Source organism: Lolium rigidum, chromosome 2 (assembly GCF_022539505.1).
Source record: "Lolium rigidum isolate FL_2022 chromosome 2, APGP_CSIRO_Lrig_0.1, whole genome shotgun sequence".
Lineage (NCBI taxonomy): Eukaryota > Viridiplantae > Streptophyta > Magnoliopsida > Poales > Poaceae > Lolium > Lolium rigidum.
Window position 1 is genome coordinate 201,343,373 of NC_061509.1, and position 6,961 is coordinate 201,350,333.

The window sequence follows — 6,961 nt, forward strand, 5'->3', positions numbered from 1 at the left end:
AAGCTATTTTCTGGCGCCGTTGCCGGGGAGGTAAGTTAAAAGGCACTCATACTCCGGTCCCAGGTAACTAAGTTATTTTCTGGTGCCGTTGTAAGTGCTCGAAGCTATTTCCTTTAGATCCTGCAATTGCATCTTTTTGTTTCTTGTTTTTATTTCACTAGTTAGGCATAATGGAAAGCAACTATGAGCTTTTTAAGCTATTTCCTGAGTTAAGACATGGATTGTTTGCTGCGAAAATTAAAAAACCTATGGAATTTTATTTGCATGCTAGTAGTAATGATATTAGTATGAACGCTTTGAACACCATTGTCGAGGGTGCTCCTCGGCAATGCCCTCCGATAGGGGCTTAGGGTTGATGGAATCCTGCGAGCTGACACGAGACATCGGTACACAGACAAGCGGGGAGAGCGATTTACCCAGGTTCGGGGCCCTTGATGAGGTAAAACCCTTACGTCCTTCCTGTCTGTTCTTTGATTATGATGAAAACAGGTTACAATGGGGTGCCGAATAGTTCGGCTGTGATCTCGTCGAGATGCTAGCTGCTAGGGTAACCTAGTTCTAAGCTTCGCTGGCTAATCTTGCTAAGATTGATTGTGTCCCTCGATAGCCCCTCTCCCGGCCTTATATAGGTGGCCGGGTCTCGAGAGGTCTAATCGAGTACGAGTAGGTTTACGATAGATCTATCTCTAATCTTTCCTTGTTCGGCTTCTTCCGTGTCTTGTACTTCAAGTAATCTTCCGCCGCACCGTCCTAGTGGCCCATCTTGCCATCGGGTACCTTCATGGGCCTCCAGCTGGACCGTATAGGGTAGAGCAACATTGGTTACCCGAAGGGTAATGCCCACGTCAGTAGCCCCCGAGTGTCTAGCCGAACATAGTTCGGGTAGAGACTGAAGCATGTCTTCTTCCGAAGTCCTTCTCCTTGATCATTTTTGCTTTCCTCCTGTCTTCTATCGGGTGCGCGTCAGCGCTCCCGATGGGAGTAGCCCCCGAGTCTAGGTACGGATGCTTGCAATCCGTGCGTAGGTGATACGTCTCTGACGTATCGATAATTTCTTATGTTCTATGCCATATTATTGATGATACCTACATGTTTTATGCACACTTTATGTCATATTCGTTCATTTTCTGGAACTAACCTATTAACAAGATGCCGAAGTGCCGGCTCTCGTTTTCTCGCTGTTTTTGGTTTCGAAATCCTAGTAACGAAATATTCTCGAATTGGACGAAACGAAGACCCGGGGGCCTATTTCGCCACGAACCTTCCAAAAGACCGAAGAGCATACGAAGTGGGGCCACGAGGTGGCCAAACCACAAGGCGGCGCGGCCAAAGGGGGCCCGCGCCGCCTCGTGGTGTGGGCCCCTCGTCGCGCCCCGACTCCGCCCTTCCGCCTACTTAAAGCCTCCGTCGCGAAACCCCGATGCGAAAAACGACGATACGGAAAACCTTAATGAGACGCCGCCGCCGCCGATCCCATCTCGGGGGATTACGGAGATCTCCTCCGGCACCCCGCCGGAGAGGGGATTCATCTCCCGGAGGACTCTACACCGCCATGGTCGCCTCCGGAGTGATGAGTGAGTAGTTCACCCCCGGACTATGGGTCCATAGCAGTAGCTAGATGGTTGTCTTCTCCTCATTGTGCTTCATTGTTGGATCTTGTGAGCTGCCTAACATGATCAAGATCATCTATCCGTAATACTCTATGTTGTGTTTGTCGGGATCCGATGGATAGAGAATACCATGTTATGTTAATTATCAAGTTATTACATATGTGTTGTTTATGATCTTGCATGCTCTCCGTTACTAGTAGAGGCTCTGGCCAAGTTTTTGCTTTTAACTCCAAGAGGGAGTATTTATGCTCGATAGTGGGTTCATGCCCGCATTGACACCGGGACGATGTGACGAAAGTTCTAAGGTTGTGTTGTGTCGTTGCCACTAGGGATAAAACATTGGCGCTATGTCCGAGGATGTAGTTGTTGATTACATTACGCACCATACTTAATGCAATTGTCATGTTGCTTTGCAACTTAATACTGGAAGGGTTCGGACGATAACTCTGAAGGTGGACTTTTTAGGCATAGATGCGAGTTGGATGGCGGTCTATGTACTTTGTCGTAATGCCCAATTAAATCTCACTATACTTATCATGACATGTATGTGCATTGTTATGCCCTCTCTATTTGTCAATTGCCTGACTGTAATTTGTTCACCCAACATTCTTTTATCTTATGGGAGAGACACCTCTAGTGAGCTGTGGACCCCGGTCCATTCTTTTATACTTGAAATACAAATCTGCTTGCAATACTTGTTTTACTGTTTTCTCTCGCAAACAATCATCTTCCACACAATACGGTTAACCCTTTGTTACAGCAAGCTCGGTGAGATTGACAACCTCACTCGTTTCGTTGGGGCAAAGTACTTTGGTTGTGTTGTGCGAGTTCCACGTTGGCGCCGGAATCTCCGGTGTTGCGCCGCACTACATCCCGCCGCCATCAACCTTCAACGTGCTTCTTGACTCCTACTGGTTCGATTAAATCTTGGTTTCTAACTGAGGGAAACTTGCCGCTATGCGCATCACACCTTCCTCTTGGGGTTCCCAACGGACGTGTCAATTACACGCATCAAGCAAATTTCTGGCGCCGTTGCCGGGGAGATCAAGACACGCTGCAAGGGGAGTCTCCACTTCTCAATCTCTTTACTTTGTTTTTGTCTTGCTTTATTTTATTTACTACTTTGTTTGCTGCACTTATATCAAAACACAAAAAAATTAGTTGCTAGTTTTACTTTATTTACTGTCTTGTTTGCTATATCAAAAACACAAAAAAAATTAGTTACTTGCATTTACTTTACTTGTTTCATCATGTTTCCTTTTAATTTTACCACAAAAAACATACCGGTAGGACGCGGGTCTATAATTGGGAGGAACAATATAGAAGAATTTTTCACCCATGTTAGCACCGTTGAAGATTTTGAAGATAGAGACTTGGTAGAACTTGCTCCTACTTATGAAATTGCTGCTGCGCATTTAGTTCGCTTGTTGGAAACTAAATTTGTTAATCTCAATCCTATAATCCAACACATGTTTCTTACACTTGGTGATATGGAAGAGGGGGAAAAGAAAGATTTTGTTTTAGAAACCCTTCTTAGAGAATTTGGTGGTCTAGCAAGAGAGGCTAGAAAGGTTTTTGCTAAATTTAATATGCTTGGTTCTCATAATAATTTTGTTGGTCTCCTTGAAAAAATGGACATGGATAGAATAAGGTACACTAATAATATTAATGATGGTGGGGAGATCAAAGCACCAATACCATGTAAACTCCTAGCTATGAATGATGCACTAGAACATAACTATGCTTGGCTTGTTCTCGAAAATTTGTTCGATGAGAGTAGCAAGCCCAAGACTAATGAAAAGGAGACGCTGAAACTTATGTATCGAATATACTATGCATGGTTGAGAAAACTCCAAACCCCGCTGTAGATGCACCACCCTTTGATAACACTTGAGTTACACTTTCGCGCCTAGCCGAAAGGCGTTAAAGAAAAGCGCTTATGGGAGACAACCCATGTTTTTACTCCAGTATTTTTGTTTTATATTTGTGTCTTGGAAGTTGTTTACTACTGTAGCAACCTCTCCTTATCTTAGTTTTGAGTTTTGTTGTGCCAAGTAAAGTCTTTGATAGAAAAGTAAGTACTAGATTTGGATTACTGAGCAGTTCCAGATTTCTTTGCTGTCACGAATCTGGGTCTACCTCCCTGTAGGTAGCTCAGAAAATTAAGTCAATTTACGTGCATGATCCTCAGATATGTACGCAACTTTCATTCAATTTGAGCATTTTCATTTGAGCAAGTCTGGTGGCCTAATAAAATCCATCTTTACGGACTCGTTCGTTTTGACAGATTCTGTATTTTATTTCGCGTTGCCTCTTTTGCTATGTTGGATGAATTTCTTTGATCCATTAATGTCCAGTAGCTTTATGCAATGTCTAGAAGTGTTAAGAATGATTGTGTCACCTCTGAACATGTGAATTTTTATTATGCACTAACCCTCTAATGAGTTGTTTCGAGTTTGGTGTGGAGGAAGTTTTCAAGGATCAAGAGAGGAGTATGATGCAATATGATCAAGGAGAGTGAAATCTCCAAGCTTGGGGATGCCCCGGTGGTTCACCCCTGCATATTTTAAGAAGACTCAAGCGTCTAAGCTTGGGGATGCCCAAGGCATCCCCTTCTTCATCGACAACATTATCAGGTTCCTCCCCTGAAACTATATTTTTATTCCGTCACATCTTATGTACTTTGCTTGGAGCGTCGGTTTGTTTTTGTTTTTTTTGTTTTGTTTGAATAAAATGGATCCTAGCATTCACTTTATGGGAGAGAGACACGCTCCACTGTAGCATAATGACAAATATGTCCTTAGGCTCTACTCATAGTATTCATGGCGAAGTTTCATCTTCGTTAATTTGTTATATGGTTGGAATTGGAAAATGCTACATGTAGTAACTCTAAAATGTCTTGGATAATTTGATACTTGGCAATTGTTGTGCTCATGTTTAAGATCTTGCATCATATACTTTGCACCCATTAATGAAGAAATACTTAGAGCTTGCTAATTTGGTTTGCATATTTGGTTTCTCTAGAGTCTAGATAACATCTAGTATTGAGTTTTGAACAACAAGGAAGACGGTGTAGAATCTTATAATGTTTACAATATGTCTTTTATGTGAGTTTTGCTGTACCGTTCATCCTTGTGTTTGTTTCAAATAACCTTGCTAGCCTAAACCTTGTATCGAGAGGGAATACTTCTCATGCATCGCAAATACTTGAGCCAACCACTATGCCATTTGTGTCCACCATACCTACCTACTACATGGTATTTATCCGCCATTCCAAAGTAAATTGCTTGAGTGCTACCTTTAAAATTCCATCATTCACCTTTGCAATATATAGCTCATGGGACAAATAGCTTAAAAATTATTGTGGTATTGAATATGTACTTATGCACTTTATCTCTTATTAAGTTGCTTGTTGTGCGATAACCATGTTTCGGGGACGCCATCAACTATTCTTTGTTGAATATCATGTGAGTTGCTATGCATGTCCGTCTTGTCTGAAGTAAGAGAGATCTACCACCTTAATGGTTGGAGCATGCATATTGTTAGAGAAGAACATTGGGCCGCTAACTAAAGCCATGATCCATGGTGGAAGTTTCAGTTTTGGACACATATCCTCAATCTCATATGAGAATAATAATTGTTGCCACATGCTTATGCATTAAAGAGGAGTCCATTATCTCGTTGTCCATGTTGTCCCAGCATGGATGTCTAAGTTGAGAATAATCAAAAGCGAGAAATCCAAAATGCGAGCTTTCTCCTTAGACCTTTGTACAAGCGGCATAGAGGTACCCCATTGTGACACTTGGTTAAAACATGTGCATTGCAAAGATCCGGTAGTCCAAGCTAATTAGGACAAGGTGCGGGCACTATTAGTATACTATGCATGAGGCTTGCAACTTGTAAGATATAATTTACATAACTCATATGCTTTATTACTACCGTTGACAAAATTGTTTCATGTTTTCAAAATAAAAGCTCTAGCACAAATATAGCAATCGATGCTTTCCTCTTTGAAGGACCATTCTTTTACCTTTTATGTTGAGTCGGTTCACCTATCTCTCTCCACCTCAAGAAGCAAACACTTGTGTGAACTCGTGCATTGATTCCTACATACTTGCATATTGTACTTGTTATATTACTCTATGTTGACTATTATCCATGAGATATACATGTTACAAGTTGAAAGCAACCGCTGAAACTTAATCTTCCTTTGTGTTGCTTCAATACCTTTACTTTGATTTATTGCTTTATGAGTTAACTCTTATGCAAGACTTATTGATGCTTGTCTTGAAGTACTATTCATGAAAAGTCTTTGCTTTATGATTCACTTGTTTACTCATGTCATTACTATTGTTTTGATCGCTGCATTCACTACATATGTTTACAAATAGTATGATCAAGGTTATGATGGCATATCACTTCAGAAATTATCTTTGTTATCGTTTTACCTGCTCGGGACGAGCAGAACTAAGCTTGGGGATGCTTGATACGTCTCCGACGTATCGATAATTTCTTATGTTCTATGCCATATTATTGATGATACCTACATGTTTTATGCACACTTTATGTCATATTCGTGCATTTTCCGGAACTAACCTATTAACAAGATGCCGAAGTGCCGATTTCTGTTTTCTCGCTGTTTTTGGTTTCGGAAATCCTAGTAACGAAATATTCTCGGAATTGGACGAAACGAAGACCCAGGGGCCTATTTCGCCACGAACCTTCCAGAAGACCGAAGAGCATACGAAGTGGGGCCACGAGGTGGCCAAACCACAAGGCGGCGCGGCCAGAGGGGGCCCGCGCCGCCCTGTGGTGTGGGCCCCTCGTCAGCCCCCCGACTCTGCCCTTCCGCCTACTTAAAGCCTCCGTCGCGAAACCCCTGATGCGAAAAACGACGATACGGAAAAACTTACCGAGACGCCGCCGCCGCCGATCCCATCTCGGGGATTCCGGAGATCTCCTCCGAACCCCGCCGGAGAGGGGATTCATCTCCCGGAGGACTCTACACCGCCATGGTCGCCTCCGGAGTGATGAGTGAGTAGTTCACCCCTGGACTATGGGTCCATAGCAGTAGCTAGATGGTTGTCTTCTCCTCATTGTGCTTCATTGTTGGATCTTGTGAGCTGCCTAACATGATCAAGATCATCTATCTGTAATACTCTATGTTATGTTTGTCGGGATCCGATGGATAGAGAATACCATGTTATGTTAATTATCAAGTTATTACATATGTGTTGTTTATGATCTTGCATGCTCTCCGTTACTAGTAGAGGCTCTGGCCAAGTTTTTGCTTTTAACTCCAAGAGGGAGTATTTATGCTCGATAGTGGGTTCATGCACGTGTACATAACT